Raw genomic sequence first — 21007 nt, 5'->3', positions numbered from 1 at the left:
TTTCAAGTAGAGTTCAGGAAGTGCAGCTACCTGTCTTCTAGTGCATCCCTATTTAAATGCTGCATTAGATAGATAGTGTATGTCTAGGATGAAATGAATTTACATTCTAGGTCTATTATTTTGATAGTTACACATAACTTTGTTTCAGTAAGGTCGATTTCAGGATACCTTTATCTTCAAACAAAAAAAGCATATTTTTATTTTTTATAGCGTACTGTAGAGTGCTTCCATCTTTGTCCTGTAAGTGTATTTAGCTGGAAAACCTTTAACAAGTTATATTCAGAGTGCACCTGTATTTTGAAGTAGGCCATGATCCTTTTTTCTTTTAGGTTTAAGCAATTCACAGAAACGAACATTTTTTTTTAGCAATCTAAAATTGTTACCACAGATTATAGAATAGGAGGAGGAATATTATGCCTTCTTTGCACGGATAATAAGTGTATTTGCAATGTGAAATCAGGTTACGCTTTTACAGCAGCAGGGTTCTAGACTGTTAACATATTCAATCTCTTAAAATATTACGAGCATTTTTGCAAAAGTGATATATACGACTCAGTGAGCACCCCCTACATTATTTTAATGCATAATAGTTGGGTGAATGATTAAATGCCTACCAGGTGTCACATGGGAGGCTCTGAGATGACAAAAAAAGGCACATTAAAGCCAATCTTGTTGTTCTCTCTCTGCTGACCCGGCGAGTCCTGCCTGCCGCAGAAGCAGCAGCTCTCCTGGGTGGTGTGAGACAGCGGCACTGGGACGCTCCTGCTCCCCGGCGGGGCTGTGTGGAGCGGCGGGGGGAGAATGGTGGGCGGGCAGGAGTGAAGCCAAGGTACTTGCGACTGTGCAGATCGGTTGTTGTTCTGCCTGCTGGAGAGGGAGTGTAGCGGCTGTCTCGGGATCCCGGGCTGAGGTCTGCTTTGAGTCTTTCTCAAAGACGGACGAGTTTCTTTCAGCTGCGATCCCAGCGCCCTTGGCAGCATGCAGTGAAGTTACGTGGGCAACGCACCGGGAGAGGGCTTAGTCCCGTGAGGGATCCTCTGTGGCTTCATGAGTTACCGCAAAACTTAAGTCCTGAATTAAAGGCAGAAAATACTAGACAGGTGAATGTGGTTTTTTAGATGTATAGCACCGTGGAAGCTTTTGTTTCAAGCATAGTAACTGATAAGCAGATGATTGAATTATGCTAAAGTGATGTTTGGGGGTTTTTTTAATTACCTGCACATTGTGCAGTTCAGCATAGCAAATTATCCTAAAATATTGTCTGTAAAATTGTGTACTTTGCATTTTGCAAAGTTACACATACTGGTGTCCATTTCTGATGGGTCTGTCCCTGGGCACGCCAGGTCTCCCAAGGGCTAACCATTACAAATGCTCAACCTTTCCCTTCTACTATGATATACAAAATTTTGCATGTCAACATTACACTATTCCAAAATATTGAGAGTGTTGCGAAGAAGAAAAGGATTCCACAGACGTCTGAAACACCATTTTTTTTGTCAGAAATGAGGAGCAGTGATGTAAAAAAGCTGTTACATTTGGGTGGGGCAGGGGGGAGTAGGGGAGGAAGGTTAAGTTTAGAAAACCCAACCTAGTCATGTAACTCACAATGTTTGCAACCTATGAAAATATTTATGACAGAATTGAAATACCGTTAGGCTGACAGATCACAGTTGAAATTGCTTTTTATAATCTCAGAGCACAGCTGAAGAACCAGAGTATTTGACTATAATACTCCTGTATTAATAGTAGGAAAGAAACAAATATTGGAAAGGAATTCCAAATACTTACAAGGTATCTCATTCGGGGGCATACATTAGTTTGCTAAATTCCAATTCCCAGACTGGTAATCATGATTGTTAATGTATATCTTTTATGACTTTCAGAGCAAGAGAAGCCAACTTTAGGAGCATGCATATTGTGATATCCTCAGCGGTAAGTACCCTAAATGCAATCAAGTTTATTACATTTTTGTAGAGTAGAGGCCTTTTCAAGACCACACTTGCTGCAGCTTAGTCACACAACAGCTTCAAATGTCGTTCTGGAATAATAGGGTAGTAATGTGATATACTCTATAATGAAAATCAGTGTAAAGCACAGGTGGTTGCTAGCATTTGTGTGGTCAGATATAAAAGCTTCACTATGGGTACAAGCTACTGCTTTCCCACTTGAGGAAAGTATAATTAAAAGTGGTTTCCAGATGTGCTGGCACACATCTGCCATTTTTAAAAGTGAATTTTGCAAATACAAATTGAACTGTGTTGCATTCATCAGTATGAAGCTGTTGATGGGTTTTCAGGTAATAAAAAGTTTGGAAGCATCAACACCCGCGCTGTAAAACTGAGGTGTCTTTAGACAACAGACAGTAGCATTTTATGTTCACATTGTGTTCTTAGGATTTTCTGTGAGTAGTTCATAGCTGAGCTGTGGCAAATATGCAAAATCTATCTGGACAAGAATTAACATTTATTTAATGAAAACATGAGAGGTGATTCCTTGCTAGCGATTTTATTTGCTATTAGATGCAGCGAGTTTGGGCTTTTTTGTTTGTTTGTTTGTTTTCAGTGCAGTGAAGGAAATGCTACCCTAAAACGTTAGATTTCAGTTCCTTTAGCCTAATTATCAAGATGTGTAAATATTCAGAAAACAAGAAAAATATAATGTGCTGAAAATTGACCTTTAATTTGTCTCAGAACAGAAAACAGAAAAAACTCTGTACTTACAGGCTTATATAATACATCCTTAGTTGAACTATCTGGAAAAAAAAAAACATTAGAACAAAATTCAGAAAAGGTGCTAGGCTTTAAAAAATTGTTGAGAGGAGATTACAGAACTTTTCATTTAGCTAAATATAGATTTTTAGGCCAAACTGTTTGTCCTAATACCCACTTGATTTTGTTAGAAGTAGTATTTCCCCTGGAAATGTTTTTATTGAAATAAAATCCCTGTTTCAGAAGAAAGTTTTTGCAATTCCAGAAGTTTTAGTTACTGATGCTGTTTGGAACAAGCACAAGGGAAGAATGCTGTGCCTGCCATCTTCTTAACGACGCTTCTTCTAGCACTGCACTGATTACTGATACCTATGTCTTCCAGTTAATTTTGAACAAAATGAAGGCTGGGACCTACTAGCCTGAGGGTCTTGGACTATTGACCAGGCTGCTAAATAATAAGAGAAGATTTTTTAAGATACTATATGTAATATTGCCTGACCTTTGCATTTATTTCCTTTATTTACCTTCGCAGATGTGACTCCTAGCATTCCTTGTCAAGTGAGAGTCTAATCTTTAATATTTTATTTTAGGGAATTACTGACACTGAGTAAATTAAATGTTTTCTGGATGTTTCCCATTAGTTGGACTTTTCCGCATTGAAGTTGCTTTTTCCATTTAAATCTCTCTTTCTTGACTAAGCAGAATTGAAACCCTCTTTTGAAGTGTGTAAATATTGGAATACTTTGCAGAAGATTGAGTTAGAAAAACAGCTGCTCAGATCAAATAATTTTTAATATAAAACTTAAGATGCAGTCTGTACTTAAATTTTTGGATTAACTTCTCTGTATGAAACACTGTAAGTTGTTACAAAGGCATTGACAGATTCAGTGAGGGATTCAAAATGCAACCTTGGTAGTAAAGATAGCAAACTGTCCTATGTGTTCTTCTTTTCTGTAATAACATAATAACTCGATAAGGTCCTAGTGCTGGTAAACGAGAGTGTTCTGGCTTGAACATTTTCATGTCTCTGAGATAGAGGGTCCAGATCAGCACATGGCATCTGATCTGTGCCTGGGGCATCTTGAAGATACAATGAAACAGATAATAATCAATAAGCAGGATATTAATAAGTTCAGAGTGAAAATGATGATTTCAGCAATATTCATTGCTAGTACAGCAGGCCATTTTTTTTTACGTTGTAATGACTGAGTGTATTATAAATGTTCTATCTTGATATAAAGGCTTCAGATTTGTGCTACCAGTGACTTTTACAAGTACGTATTTACTAACACATGCACATACATTTAATATTAAATCACATTTAAATCACTGTTTGCCCAAAAGGTAGGATTTTAGCACCCAACTGTTGTAAGTCTTTTTTTCTTTTCTGGCAAAATGCCATTTGACATCAAACTTAGAAATGTCTACAAAAATACAGACATACAGATGTGAAAATGTGCAAAATGAGCACTACCTAGGCACTTCACTCACATTCTGTTACAATTAAGACTTGTTAGTGGTGACTCCCCTGAGCTGGCTATTCATGTCAGACACCAGCCCTGGCCAGACCCACAACATAGCTCACAGTTTTATAGATAACCTTTTTCTGTAAAAGGTCAATTTTCATAGAAGCTCAGATGGGTTAGACAAAATAAGTAGCTTACTGAAAAAATAGATTAAATATTGGGGGTTACATCCTAGGCAACTGCAGAATTTTGAGTGCTTGTTGATTAATCGTATTATTAGTTGAAAAGTAAAATGCTGACCTGACTGGGGGAGATGTCAAAAAGTATTTTGGGGCTGTGCATCAAGGGGCATGAAGAAGGCAGTTTATTGGATGGCAAAGATCTTGCCTTGACAGATAGATGCAGAAGACAACCCTCCAGGGACATATCTCCCCTGAAGTGCAACAAACCTGTCCAGTGTACCTAAAAGAGCTGAGGCAATACTCTTCTGTGGTATAAGCCTCTATCAGACACTGAGTACAATTTTATAAGAGGCCAGTGAGTTGATGACTGTGAGTGGAGAAACTGTTATATATATATATATATATATGATACTGCTGCTGCTATTTATTGCCAATTTTGCAAGGACATCCTTTTTTGAACATATATATCCTTGGTTTTGGTAGTATTCCAGAGTTCAACAGGTACAATACACTCTATTTCACCCAGAAAAAATTTGAAAACCCCTGCTTTATATCGCATGTTTTCTATATTTAGAACATTTTTTGCCTTGGGCTTTGAGCTCTTGATTTTAATACTTTCTTGTAAATCAGGATCATTGCCAGCATTTCTTATGTTTTCCAGATACCTGTTCTTCACCTTAAGTTAAAGACTTCTGTCTGTCGCTTCACAATTAGTTGCTATAAGAAAAGTCTAGAACGTTAGAAATTGTTGTGTAAGGCCTTGGGAAGAGTAAGCCACAGAGAAAAGGAAGACTCTTTAAATTTAAGACTATTTTAAAAAAACATATAACCCTAATGGTGAAAAAATTCAGGGAGGAGAAAGAAAGATATATTCAAAATATTTCTAAAAAAATATTCTTCAAAAAATTTCGTGAAACGATTTTACAGACCTTGAAATGGATCAGAAATAATTATCATATGTGTCAAGAATTTTTTGAAGTTTCAGAACTTTCTCCTGTTAGAAATAGTAAAAAAAAAAGATAAAATATCAATTATTTTATAAATAAAGGTCAGGGAGAAGGTGAATCAGATCAACTTAGATATTTCATATCAGTCATTTTGAAATATTTCATTTTGGTTTGTTTTTCTACATATTTATATTAGTCTTTGGGGGAAGAAAAAAAGAAAAAAGTAATTTTGAACCTTAAACGAGAACTTTTTCATTTTGAAAATATCTAAATGGAATATTTGAGCTATTTCAAAGCACTCTCTGCTTTTTTAAATGGCAAATGAATTGACACTTTTTCTTGCAAATAACTTTGCTTTTAATGAACCAGCCTTTTCTGAGGGAAAATTGTCTAAAATATTTCCTGCTAATGGTATCATGTGAAAAACTTATTATATATTTTGTACTTTAAGCTTTGTGCTTGTGGTTTTGTACAATGTGAAACATCATTAACAAATTATCAATTTAAGCCGTGAGTTTTCTTGTTCCTTCTTAGAGAGAATGAAGTAGATGATAGCAGAAGCATATGGAAAATCTAGCTCAAAGGCTTTGGCTGTGGATAAGCCTCTTTTACTCATGTAAATAAGACCACTGAAAGCACCAGAAGTTGTGTGCTTAGTGATTTACTCAAGATCAGTAGGCATTACACCATTATAAATATACCTTATGTGAGACCCGCACACGGGTCGTAACGTTGCCAATCAGCCTGAAACAGCCATGCAGTAAGTTGTTGCCCTGAGCTTTCATCTCTTTTAGGTTTGCCCCCAGTGCCTGGGAAACCTGCACAGTACACGTCTGTAGCCAAAGCAGCGTTACCTACTGCAGCGTGACTAGCAGCAAGGCAGAGTCCTTGGGAAACCAAAGGCGCTCTCCATGGAGGCCCCATATCCTACTGCCCGGCTCCGTGACTCTAGCAACTTGCCTTCTCCCAGCATCAGCCCTCCATTTAACTGGGCTGGAGTCCCTTCCTATTTTGCTGTTTCCTAATATCATCCTGTTGAAATGTTTCAGCGTTGTTTAAGGAAGGCTTAATAGGGTTGTCATTCAAACCAATATACCATTGCTTTTTAAATTTCTTATGAAGGAATATCTGCTCTCAGCCAGAAACATGGGCACTGTGCCTTTTATTCTTGGGCAAGGTTGTAAGTTGTGGCACTAGCACTGAAGATGCACATATCCCCTCCTCACCTGCTTTGCTGAGACCATTTCTATATTCTTTGCTAATCAAATGCCTCAGAACTGAGATTAGTTCTGATCAGTGCTGATTCAACTACTAGAGACACTGAAGAGAGAATATGTTCTAAATATTTATTATTTGCATTTTTCTGTGATGCAGCTAAAGGAGCTTTTTATTATGAGCTATTCAACCTCGTGTTAGAACTGGCTTCCAAGTTCAGATGATTAAAGGGGGACATTGTATATCTCTGAGAAATGAGCTTTTGCCATTTAGGAACAGGGCATGAGTTTCTCTCCCTGTCAGTAGTTCAGTTTAAATGCACATCTGCACAGTGAGTGCAATTGCTGTTGACAGACGCCCCCTGCTTAGTTGTGAGCGTGTTGGTAGTCTGGAGTGCGATATCCCGCTTTGGGCACTGTACAGCAAGAAGGGGCAGAGTACAATAACGATAATCAGAGGTCTTGAAAATCTGATTTACAAGGGAAGTTTGAATGGAGTCGTTAGCCAAATATGTTAGGAAAGACAAGAATAACTGCTGCTGCCTTGTGGAAGCGTGATAGACTAGATGATCCCTTGTGCTTTCTTCACCTATCTTCCCATTCCCTCCATCATTTCCCCGGTTCTCCTATTACTTCACCCTCATCCACCCCCAACACATACAGTTTTTTAACATTTCAGGGAGAGTTTGTGCACAGAGTTTCTCGTTATTAAGCTTGTAAAGAGTTGGTCAGAAAAATTTAACTTCTTTCATTATGATAATATTTCATGTCTGGCAAACTGATTTATAAGGCAAGAGCTACTTTAGTGGATGACATTTGGGAAAAGAAGTATCTTCAGCCTTTATCATGGCTCCTTACATTGGGGTGCTGGAGCGTGTCCAAAGAAGGGCAGTGAAGCTGGTGAAGGGTCTAGAGCACAAGTCTTATGAGGAGCGGCTGAGGGAGCTGGGGTTGTTTAATCTGGTGAAGAGGAGGCTGAGGGGAGACCTTATTGCTCTCTACAACTACCTGAAAGGAGGTTGTAGCGAGGTGGGGGTCGGTCTCTTCTCCCTAGTAACAAGCGATAGGACGAGCAGAAACGGCCTCAAGCTGCGCCAGGGGAGTTTTACGTTGGATATTAGGAAAAACTTCTTCACTGAAAGGTTAGTCAGGCACTGGACCAGGCTGCCCAGGGAAGTGGTTGAGTCTCCATCCCTGGAGGTATTTAAAAGATGGGTAGACGTGGTGCTCGAGGACATGGTTTAGTGGTGGACTTGGCAGTGCTAGGTTAATGGTTGGACTCGATGATCTTAAGGGTCTTTTCCAACCTTAACGATTCTATGATTCCTTTTTGCAGTTGTTTCCTGATACAGTGCCTGAATACTTGTGTTGGTTTCTGAAATGAGGAGGAACAGCCCTCCTGGAGCTCTTGGTCCGGGAGCAAATTCTCTGTGCTCTGTTTTTTCCCCATCCATAGGTCCATTGTCCCCAAAGGCATCTGGAACGTCTCACTGAAAATTCAGTGGGAAATCCCCACTTCAGTAAAGCTTAAATAAAGGGGAGTACTTACTAGTGAATTGTGGATAGATGAAAGACAAAAAAAGAAAAAAAAACCAACCCAAAACCCTAACAAATTATAAGTTACTTCAGGTTCAGGATGGCAGCCTCCTAAATGGCTAAGAAAGTGCCTATGGGAAGATCCTGTACTTATAGGATAGTTGAAGACAAACTAGGGTTTGAACATTGTGGTAGTTTTGTTTGGATTTTAGCCTTTTCTTACCACTAAAAGAAACAGAGGTGTACAATGCTGAGAATGTGTGTCTAATGCTAAACAAATCCTTTTGCACATACAAAAGATGAGTACCTGGAATCTGTGTTTTGCCTATGGAGTCGGTAACATACTAGGAATAAGCTTGGAGAACAGGCAAATGACAAACACTTGATAAAAAATGGTAAACTGCAAAATCTTGCTATGCTAGCTAGAGCTGCAGTAAGCTACCATATCTTCCTTTAAAAGGTGATGGATGTTGGACACTGACAAATGCATCAAATACCATCAAAGGTATGTAGGTAGACAGGTAATTTCTTGTCAAAAGTGTTCAATGTTCAGATTCTCTCCTTTGATGTGAGCTGGGGAGTTTGTAGGGCAGAATGTGTCTCATAACATGGTGAAAAACACCTGTTTGTTTCCTCCTGAGCAACCAGGTATCTTACTCATTAAGTGCTGACTGTTTGCCTCAACGCTCTACAAGGCAAACTTACAGCCCCTGTCTGCCAGGAAGCTCTCAAACTGCAATAAACATAGGCTGGAGACAAAATACACCGGGACATCCAAAACAAGTCTGCTAGAGCAAGTAGAAAACATCAACAAAAATAAATGGAGTAAGGGAGCAGAAGGCATGTTGGAGATGTTTGTTGACTTTGAAGAAAATTCCAATTTGTGGTGTTCTGCATACAAGTGAAAAAAGGAAAAGGAAATCTAGCTTTGTGGAACACAGGAAAGAAGGTGCTAAAGTAAAACAAGAATGTAATTCATGATGGAGTAAAAACCACGTGTTCTGAAAATATAGCAAGGGTGTGGGCAAGGTAAGGATTCTAGAAAGCAAATTTAGGTAGAAGCAGCTTTCCACAATACATTAAAAAACACTAGGAACTGTGAGGATACTGAGTAGAAGGTGTGCACTAAAATCATACTTACTAAATAGTGTTTTCAAAGGCATATGAAACTCTTACAGTTAAAGACGTATCTAGATAACATTAAAAGACAACCAACTGATCACCATGGTTCCTGGTCCATAGTTGGAGTTAAGTTTGGTAAAATTCATCTGGCTGTAAATTTATAGTAGTACCACAGTATGTCAAGAAGAATCTTGGAAAAGAAATTTTCTAGTCAGTGGCTGCTTATTTTTAAGCAGTGTAATCCACATGAGTGGTGTGGACTTTGAAAATCCACTCTGCTTTTTATTTTCTCAGGTAGAAAAGTTTCTGTTCCCTTGGGTTTGGTTAAAAAAAAGAAGGGGGAAAAAAAAAAGAAAAGAAACCCCAAACCACAAATTTTTGCACGCATTAGAAACAGAAAAACTTCTCTTTCTGCAGCGTTTATCCAATCCACTTTTAAGTTGTAGAGGAGAGCATAGTTGCCTATTTCCTTCCATAAACTGCTTGATCCCTTTTCAGCCACAATCCTCCCAAGTTTTTCCAGGGTGTACCTTCAGCTTTTTACTGCTGAATTCAACACACTTGGTTTTGCGGGTTTTAGACAATATATTTGACGTTGTCTGTGCCATGGTCTTTTCTGGTGTTCGTTGGTCTCTTGAGGTGCTTAAAAACATCTATTTGAACATCTCAAAGATGATAAATGAGGTTGAAATAATGATAGGGCCAATGTAGGAATTAAGCACTATCTGGCCTTTCTGCTGCCCTTCTGTGCTGGGCTTATATTTCAGTCAAAGTATTATTCATCTTCTGAGCACAAAACAACTGATTTTTTGTGGTAAACAGTTATTTTTATATTCCTTTGAAAAATTAAGAAACTGGCGAGAAGAATTGTTATTGCCAAAAATCCCACAGAGGATCAGTATCAAAGGAATCAGAATTTAGAAATCTGAGCTTGCAGTGGGAATTGAAGGAAACTCCACAAAAGTATCTCTACAATAGATGTCAGACTTGTGATGAGATTGTGGAAATCAAAGAGCAGAAAAGGAAACAAATAGGGGTCTGTTGTGACCTGAAGTTATGAAAAAGGGAGGAGGAAGGGACACCACAAGGAGGTGGATAATCCTGGGTAAGATTTCAAAGTTTTCAGAGCATACCCAAATCAAATCTCTGTGGTCTCTGACATTTTGCCTGTTACAAACAAGTGCAACGTTCCAGCTGAGAAGTATATGTTTAAAATCTGTTTTAAGCTGAAATAATTTGGTAGAGTGTGTTAATGAGTAATGAGCCAGTAAGCAGTGAGGAATCTATGATGCAGTCTAGAAAGTGAACTCACAGTTTTATGGTAGCATGGGGGACTATCAGACCAGAATAACTGACAGATGAAATTAGAAGCGAGACTGCTACTTTACTCCATCTGTGTGGTGGCATTTCCGGAAAACAATATCAAACAAGATTTTTGGTGCTAAGAAATATGTTTTTTCCCCCAAATCCCAAGTTCAATGTCAATATTGCTTGCACATATACGGTTTTTAAAATGTTCTGGAGTGAATAATGTGTCATCTCACAGAACATTTTCCAGCCAGACCGAAGTCACTTTCCTCCTTATACACAACATAGATAATGACACACGACAGAACAGGAAAACCCAGCTTTCAATGGGAAATATAGGAAATACTTGAAAAAAAGATTTACAAAACAGAAGGGGAAATGGCCTTTGAGAAGGGGAGGCATCAGGGCCCATTATCCTAGAATTACAGTACTAGTTCAGCAGTTTTCTGTTTATTTTCCAGTCATGCACACTCCTTTCTGTTTTTCTTCTTGATAGCTATACATACTCAAAGCCTCACAGTTAAAACAAGAAAACAGACTGAATTTTTTGTTCTGTTGACTCTGTAACAACTGATCTCTTCTTAGCAGTTTAACGTGATATCACAAAAGTTAGCAAAATGGACTATATAAGATCATGTGCACCGTACCCTGGTGGAAAATTTAACAGGATAAAGTTCAAAGGATTTATTTCCAACACATTACTTGAGAAGAAGTTAGGAAAGAATAGTGGTCTTGTTATACAGATGTCTTTTCATTTATTTGCGTCCACTGATGGTCAAATGCTTCAGTCTTTACCTTTGAGAACACCAAAGGGGTGACAAAGTGATTTTCACTACCTTATTAACAGCAAGCAAAAAAAAACCTAACTGAAGTTCAAATGGACTTTGACCTGAAATTAAGAATTCAGTTTTGAAATAAAAGCTTTCCGTGTAGGTTTCCCATGAGATTTTTTTTTTGTGTGTTTTCCTCTGTCACTTACTAGTTTAGCTACTGCACTTTCTTCTTTTATGTTTTTTCCTTAAAGCTCTTCCTTCAAAAGGACAGGGTGCTCAAAATGCTGCAATATAGGCCTGTTGCGCTAGGAAGCTGTATAGGTATCACACATGGGTTACTTCCATTGGCTACCTCTTAATTTTGAAATCCAGTCAGGAAGTTGCTTTTCTGGAATTTGAAATTCCCCAGTGCTCATTGTAATACCACTTTGGGGCATCTTAGTTTTGTCCCAGAGTCACTTCTGCTTTCATCTTGGTCAGTTCTGCTCAGCCCCTTCCTATTGCTCATTCCCAGTGTTGCTCCTGCCTCTTTTTCCTTGTTGGAAACACTGGGTAACCTTTGCATCCCACATTCACTGGACACGTCTCTGTTTGTTTACTAGCCTTTGATTGCTGCTTTTGTAAAGCTTTTGCTAATACTGGTTATGAGGCCTTTTTTAAAAACAAAACAAAACAAAACGTGGTGGCATCATGTCATGAAGTCCTTCTGTTCAATTAAGTTATTCCAAGTTTATATTTATGCAGGTGATTAAATGAGATCCTTGTGTGTTTTTCTTGCAGTGCAGTACTTTAGCTCAGCTGGGTCTGCCTTTACCCACACAGCACAGTATTTCCTAACAGTTTGCAGTAATTCCTTACTCTCATAGTTCAGTTGTAGCTTCTGAAGAATTTCCTATGGCTTCTAGGATAGAGTCCACTTACTGTGCCCTCAGTGAAGGCAGACAGAAGTAGAAATTAATAATCATTCATTGGAATCCTTTGATTTTGTGATATGGTTCTCAGGCATCCGTTCTTGGAGAGTTTGAGGGTTATTTCCATCATCTAATGTAAAAAGGTGGTTCAGAAAAAAAGGCAACTGGAATTTCCCTCTGGAAAAGCCTCTTTCTCTCCATTGATGGGCATAGAAACATGTCGTCTTAACTGAAGTAAGTTAGGTACCAGAAGTCAAGCAACAGGAAAATCCTTGCCCTTTGTTTTGAGCTCTTGTAGTGTGGGTTATTAAGCTTGAGGAAAATTAGAGGAGGATTCTCATAACTGGTCTGAAGCAAACTTCAAAATTCCCGCCTCACTCTCTTCTCCAAGGTTTGAAGTAGTGCCCAGACTTCTTATGCTTTGAAATCTGCATCACTTTTTCATTATGGACAGTGCTACGTGACTCCAAACAACGATCCTTCTCCTGTATTTTAGACTGGGAAGAACAAGTTCTGTGTCACAGAGACCATATTGCCCTACGATAGTTGCTGAAGTTTGTATGTTGCAAATTCTCACTTATGGATCTGGAGATATATTTTAGTCAGTTTTATTCCTGGAGACCAACTCTTAAATCATTATAGCTTTTATTATAAATTTAAGAAAATGTCAATATCATATCTGAAGGATGAAGCTAAATATAGAAGCTGGCTGGTGCCCTTACACAGTACAGTGCTCATCATAAGAAGGATGCAAAAGCTGCCATTTTTGTGGGAGTTTGTTTCAAAAAATAACCTGAGCATATAAAATAAGAGAGTTGAAAAGGAGATTGTACTCAAAGGATTGTCCTTTGCTCTTCACACAATACTTTTAAACTTCATTCTGCTTTTTTCTGCTCATTATGAATACACAAACGGCACCCTGCAAAACCTACCGTAATGCATTATTCTAAATGCCAGTCAGATACTATATGAAGAAATCTAGTACATATCAGAGAGTAGGACTGGAGGTGAAAAACAGACATGGTCTGAAATGCCCTTGTGTAGCTGAAGAAAGGCATTTCACAGCAAGTTGGCCTCTTCAGAAGCTGTGAGCACAACTACTTACAATATCTTTACACAGACTCTCTCTCTCTAGGCACAATGATTCTCTGTTACTTTGAAAGAAGCTGTCATATTACTTGAAAAGAATTAACTAGTATTTTATTACTGTGGTACGAAAAATTTATTTAAAAAAGCAATTTTTCTTTAGGTCTGCAGGTGGAAGGTGAAGCCGGACAAAACTCTGACAGGTGCAGGCTGGGGTAAATAATGCATTATAAACTACAATGGCAAAATGATAAAGCAAACTATATAAAAATGTGGAAGTGGCAGGTAAACTGTATTCTTGGAAAATTATTGAGCCAGAGAGGTCTAGAAATATATTGCTTCGGCAGTGTTTCCTTGATTTTGTCTCATAAAAGTCAGTGGTTTTGAGTTAGTTTAAAATAATGGATATCCTGAGCTTATCATATGGACTGTGTTAGAAGGAAAATCAGCACACATTTTGGGAATTGGATTTTTACATTACAATGTCATGCTCTGTAAGATAACTTTCAAGTTGTGCAGTGCTTATACTCACAGGTACAGTAACTGCGTGATAGGGCAGTAGATAGAACTTGTAGCTGTACTATACCAAGTTTTAATAAATCCTATAGCAATAATCAGAAAACTGATCTGCTCTTTCATGGCTAAACATGGTTTCAGTATGTTGAGAAGTATTGGCTTCACAAGCAGCCATGTGTTTTTAATTCAGCAGTCTTAATTACAGGAAATTTAATGATAATGAATAGTAACAAAGAATAAAATAGAAAAAAAGACAAAAGAGAACTTAGTTTCCAGCCAAAGGAAAGAAGCATTTTGGTAATAAATAGGTGCCTTTACATTGGAAAATTCATTTGTTGTACTTAGAGCATATATGCTAACTGTTAGCAGTTGTGCTTTATTTCATTTTTGCTTTCCTTTTTATTTCTTCTTTGGTTTCCTTTTTATGGCTACAAATATCTATTTAATAATTGGAAAAACATTATGTTAATGTGTGATCCTAAACAGGAAGGCAGCTGGTGTCTTCAGAGTTTGGTAATAGGATATCAGATTTTGTCACTGCTATAAAGTCAGTAATAAATTTAGGCAAAATTTTGGCCCCGTTGAACAAGAGTTTTGCCATTGACTTCAGTAGAATCAGAATTTCATTGCTGGGGTGTGATAAGCAAAAGCCTGAGTCAGAGTCTGTGGCAAGCAGAGGAAAGCTGCCTGTTTGGTTTGCCTTGGCGGAGGCCTGAAGCCATCTCCTGACGACTGCTCGGTTGCCCACGTTTAGACTGAAATGTTCGTAGTCTCTGTGTCTGTATCATAGAGGGATCCAACTTCTGCGCTTGTATGTTACTCAGTAGACTATCTGATGGCTGAACTGGCAGAAAGGTACCAAGTCTTACATTTGTTTCGTTTGGCTTTTTTTTCCAGAAGTGCTGGAAAGGCAGTTTGGAGAGTTTGGAAGAGTTGCTGCTGCTGTGCCCTCTCTGCTTTAACTTTTAGTAAACAAGACTTCAATCTCCCAGTTTTGTAGGATGTCAAAGAATTAAATAACCAAGAAACAAATGTTCAGCACTTGGCACCAAATTAAACATAAGGATGATAAAGTGTAGGACCCTAAGCTTGGAAAGCTGGCTGGTTAAAATACCAAATGATCCAATTACAAATAAAAGACAAATTCATATTATTGTTGGGGAACTGTTGAGGTCATTTGTTCATGCTGATTCATTGAGTGAAGGAGTTTAATGGACAACAGCAGCAGCAGCTTACATTAGACAGATTTCATTCAAAATTATTTTTGATGTAGACTATAATCAATTAACTATAGTGCTCCTCATGTCAAATGTTATAGCTAAATTAATAGCTTTACCTAACTCTGTTGGTAGGTTTATTTATGGGTTGCATATCACGGCAACATACATAGATTTATGACATTAATAAAAAGGTGAACTGCTTAGTGATGCAGCTTGTCTGGTAACCATTTGTTTGCATATAGAGTCAATCAAATTTCAAAAATACAAATTTGCAAAAGCCTGCAAATTCCAAGTAATATCTGACAGTCACGTTCTTAATTTTCCACACCTTTATGAAAAATATCTATAGAATTAATTTTTAAATTGACTGAAACTTCCTTTTAACTTCAGTGTAATTATGCTTTCAGTTTAAGAGGTGTTTCTTCATAGCCCTTCTTATGAAAGTTCAGTAGTGGCAACAATGGTGTTTGTTAGAAACTTAAAAAGTTTATTTACTTTTTACTCTCAATGCTGTAAAATTTTAAAACCTATTTTGTAGTCCACAGCATTGTTTAAAGAACAAACAAAAAACTAAAAGGGTTGCTTTTCACACCTGAAATGACTTAGGTTTTAAAGTAATCTCAGTGCTTAATTTCCTTTGAAACTTAAAAAAAAAATCTAGTATTTTTAAACCCTGAAGATCTACACTGAATCTCACCCAGTCGTTTCTGATTTCTCTGTACATACTTACGAGTTAGTACATTTTGATTGGTTTCGTTATTTTGTTGTTCTTGGTGTCATGCCCTCAACTACATGCAAAAAATTAACTGGAAAGATGGGAAGGCATGTTTGTAAGCTAATGAACTTTAGCCATTTTAATTTCTTATATTTAAATACAACACATTATGTGCATGATGTGTATACAAACCTGGTGTGATGCAGTACAGAAGATGGAGCCAGATTCTTCTCCGGTATTCACTGAAAAGACAAGAGACAATTCCATTTAAAAATAATTTAAAAACCCACAACTTTTTACTGTGGAGGTAGTCGACACTGCAACAGGATGCTCAGAGAGGCTCTGGAGTCTCCGTCCTTGGAGATATTTAAAACCCCACTGGGCACGGCCCTGAGCAGCCTGCTCTGGCTGAGCCTGCTCTGAGCAGAGCTGGCCCAGGCAATCTCCAGAAGTGCCTTCCTGCCCCAGTCTTGTGTGTAAGTCTATAAAATGGTCTTGGCTGATGTAAGAACATTAAAAACTATAGGTTATTTTAAACTAATAATCTTACAGAAACACAAATTAACCGGATTCTGAAAATTTACTATTTGTACTTCCATGATGTAAAATATAGAGATAATATGTATTTAGGGTAGTATTTAAAACCTTTCTTAAGCTAGAAGTTGGTAACTCTGTTACTAAATTAAAAATGGAAGTATTTTTTTTTATTGTCATCATAAACCGGAGGATTCTGAAGGGTAAAACCACAGAAGTTGAAAAAGCAGAAAATTCACAATGTTAATACCATATTTAAAAACATGTCCTGGAGGCAGACATTAACTAGCTGAAAAGTATGTAAATTAGGATCTTTTAAAATGCCGAGTTGTGCAAATCGTTCATAAGATCCCTGTATGTTGACTTCCCACTCTCTGTTTTTGTCTTTACTTCTACTAAAAGAGTGTGTTCCTCTTGACGTTGCCCCAGTCTTTTAGGAACTTTGCTCTGCCCCGATTCTGAAAACTCTACAGCGCGTATTTAGTGCATCTTGGTCAGCCAAGGACTCCAGTGGGGTTTCACGTGCAGTGTGGTGATTTTGCTAACATATTTATTTCTTGGGCTGCGGTGGTGCTCACAGGCTGAGCCCAGAGCCCCTCACTGTGCTGGGTGCTATGCAGCACACAGCAGGAGACGCTGCCTGCCCAGGGGCCCTCTCCCCAAGCGCACAAGCAGAGTGAATGGCACAATAGTCTCCGCATATGACATTAGTATCCTCCACCTTCCCCCAGCTTTCTAAGGGGCATTTGGGGGAATATCTTTCCTTGTTTTAATTATGATTTTGTAAGGAAGCAGTTCTTGAAAGTAACAGGGACACAGAAGAGAGGAAAATAAATTAAGGAAGTGGTGGTACGGCAACATTTGGAGCATCAGAATGAGCAGGTGGAGAAGCATGGCTGATGTCTAACATTTTGACTGTGTATTTGCATGCCAAAACTGTTTTAAAAAAGATTAATAGTTGTTATGTATTTGCAGTAGCTGATAATGCAAAATTAAAGTTTTTGGGTTTTGTTTTTTGTTTATTTTTTTTTAATTTGTAGGCAGTATATGCCAATAGTCGTGTGAGGAGATTTGGCTTCTAAAATGGTGCCCTTTTGGCTGCATGATTACCTAATGTCCTCTTCAGTAAACAAAGAAAAAACAAATTTATAAACAGTTCTTTTATCTTTAAATTAGCATTACATTTTTAGTATTTGTTTGTTTACCTTTGGAAAAAAATTGCCTTTTTTTTTCCTGAATGGTAGTTTAAAACAATAAACTGAAACTTTCAATAACATGCATGGACATGCTTAATATATTCAGAGTGATCAAAATACAGTACAGAAATCACATATGCTGCTCTGCTGCAACTTTCAAGGTTCAATCCATCATTCTGGAACCCAGGGGGCTGAGATTTGACATCCTGCCTAGAAACCATACTTCAGATTGGCTGGAACTGTGCCATCTTATGTTCAGGTTAAAAGAGCAGCTGTAATTTGTCTGGCTAGCACTTTAACTATGCACAGCAAATCATAAAACCCATTTTCAGTAATAAACTTGGAGATAAAATAGGTCCATTTACTTCATTTCCTGATCTATACAAGATTTTCATCATTTTGATACAATGCCACTTGGAGTTTGATCTTATAATGATGTAGATCTCTGTAACAATCTTTCTCAGATTAGCAGTTTTATTTAGCATATATATACTATGTAAGGGATTTCTTTTTGGCATTTAGTGGAAGTCTTTTTCTATTGTTCTTTGAAACTGAAAATATGAGAATAATTTCATAGTAGGAGTTAAATTTATATGTGATTGCCACAATAAAGAGAACCTGATTGTAGTCTTTTTCAGTTGTAAATACCAGATGTGAAAATACTCTATCCTGTTCTTTTTCCCCCCCTTTATGTCTTAGTGTGGCTTGCTTGCAAGGGAGTAGCAAACGCAAGTATTTCCAGCAGCTCAGTGAAGAAGTTTTAAGTATATATGTAAATATGAATTTTATTTATGGGTTTGGATTGTAATGATTTTAGATTTCAGCCTTTTGTGTGCACCCTTGTTTGCAAGTGTGACTTTGCCTGAGCAGTAAGGTCCAACGTAACTTGGGAGGGTAAGTTTTCTGTGTAGCTTAGTAACCCAGGGGAGCTACTAGGATGGACTTTCCTCAAGAGGATGTGCCAGGGAGTCCAGCTGTGGGGAGCCTGACCAGAGGCAGCCACATTCACCTGTACATGGAGGCTGTAGGCTTCTTTTCAACTTCTTTTGGATGTTGCACAATTTGGGTTCCAGCATTGGCTTTCTTCTGATACAAGTCTGCAGAAGCTTTGTGTAAAATCAGGGCCGTACACTGTACAACTTAAAATCTAGTTCAGTAGACACCTAATGGCTTGACCATTAAATAGACTAGCCAGCCCCCCTGAATCCTTAGTGCATTTACTTCAGTAGCCTTCTGCCAAGTGCTGGATCTCTCGGGGTTTGTTTTTGTTTTTGTTTTTTTTTTCCTCCACAGAGCCATTTCTCTATCTGTGTTTCTGCTAGGACCTCTCTCTTTCAGCTCCACAGGCCTCTCCCTTTTTTGGCATGTTTTCAACTCTTAAAGTTTGCTCAGCCAAAAGGAAAACCCCGTGTCACTCTTCCTAACCCCCGTCCCCCATTTCTGAGTTGAGGAGTTACATTCGCTAGATACATTTTGCGCCCCTGTGTGCTGCCCATGCATCACCACTGTAGCCAGCACAAGGGAAGGTTCTTTCTCTTACCCTTTCCTCAATACCATGGGGCTTTTTGACACTTTTGGCAAGAAAGCTTGTCTGTGTTACTATATTTTTGTAGCTCAGCCTGCCCTACTGAAAATATATTCTTTCAAGATGTTTCTTTCCTTTAAATGATTAAGCCCTTTGAAAATGCCTCTGGATTAAGAATTTATGGGAGTATAGTATACTCGTATTAGACATGTACTTTACTGGGGTAGCCTAGCTAGGGGAAAATGAAATGTGTTTCTGTATATTCCATCTTCCCCTGCTGCAGTTAAGTGAGAGCAGGCTGCAGGATAGCATTGTGCGTCTTGGTGGCCACACAAGCACTTTGTATTCACTGGGGACTTGGAGGTACGACAGCTGCATATAAATATGCATAGTTGGAGAGATTCATGATTGTGCTTCGTTCTAGGGCTGATTGGCTGTAGTGCTGCCACGGCAAATCAATGAGCATTTGCCTCATCTATCAGCTACTTGCTTGCTTGAAAGCAGACAAAACGGTTAAAACACCAACAGCCCACAGAGGGCTTCTGAGTGAGTGAGACTGGTTTGCTACAGCACTCAAAACATTTCCTTGAATCTACAGTAGCTCTCAGTAGATGAATTTAGCACTCAGCAGATTAATTTAGCTCCCAGTGTGCTGGATTTAGAAAGAAAAACTAATATAGATGAATACATTCTGTTCAGCCAGCATATTTTGTTTTGCAACAATACACATGTCTTATTTGAACTGCAATCTGGTTGGAAAGCATTTTGCGAATGGTGCATTGGTCATAAAAATGAGTCATGCTTGCTCATTTTTTAAAAAGCTCTCATCTAGTGCAGATTAAAGAAAAACGTATTGAGCAATTCACTGGAGAAAGTATTGGAATTTTAGCCATCTCTGATGAGCTTTGGGCCGTTTTTTAAGGTGGACTTTGACATCGTGTGGCAAAAAAAGTAGCAGCTGCTTTTCACTTTGTTAGCTGCATAGCCTACTGGGTGATGTGTACCACCCTTCTCATGGTTACGTTGCTCATTTGCCTCATGGGCGGGGTTCAGGCAGGGTCTCCTTGGAAGGATTTGAAGGCTGGAAGCTGAAGGTATGTCTAATGGCAGCTGGGAAGAGCTCTCGAGGAGGAAAAATTCAGGAACAAAATCCATTAGTTTATGACTTTAGTATAAGCTTTAGCTTTCTTCCTTAACCTGGCAAACGTCACAAGGAAAGTGGGACTAGCTTGCTTATGCATGGTAGCGGAGTGACTAGCTTGCTTATGATAACAGTAATGCTTCTTATTTCAGGAGCTGGGAAACTGAATAAAAAGATAAAGATATAAAATAAAGATATCAAAATGTAGGAGCTGAGGAGATCATTTGACTGGTTTTATTTAAACATAAAATGGTCAAGGAAATGAAAAGAAAAATGCTGCAAAATGATAACCTGGCTTTCTAAAGTAGTATCCTCAGTAAATGAGTCTCTCATATGAAAGACTAACTCACAACACATCTTCCAGAGCACTTCTTGATAAAGTATTTCCACTACCAGCAGCAGGATGATTGTTATAAAACATTCTTTCAGTCTCTCAACATTTTTTTTTAAAACATTGAAGAATGGGTTGAAGAGCAAATAGCTCCTTTCAATTGAGTCGGTGCCATACAGTGCAGATCTAATTTACTCAGGAGGAGCTCAGCTGCTACAGTGATGGGTGCTTTATAGTAGTGATTCCCCATCCTATTTAATCAAAGGACTACTGAACCTTTTGGAGAACACAAACAAACCAAAGACCTTCCTCTTCAGTGACAGTGCAGTGGTTTTCATTTACCAGTAGACAAAAATTAAGCAAAACTGTGGATACTCTTTTATGAGGTTTGTTTTCCCCACTTGTTTGTGTACTGGCTTGCATGTGCAGAGATGTGCGTATGTTGTCGTCTTTCTCAGTTTTTAAATCCTACAATGTTTTTGGAGATTATCTTGTAATATCTTACAGGCTACCAGCAGCTTCTAGTCAGTAGATCAAGGAGCACTGATATGAAGGCCACAGAAGGCTGGAGGCTTG

Source organism: Platalea leucorodia (genome assembly GCF_965183815.1).
Source record: "Platalea leucorodia genome assembly, chromosome: 2".
In the NCBI taxonomy this organism is placed as follows: Eukaryota; Metazoa; Chordata; class Aves; order Pelecaniformes; family Threskiornithidae; genus Platalea; species Platalea leucorodia.
Note: the sequence above shows the minus strand (reverse complement) of the source record.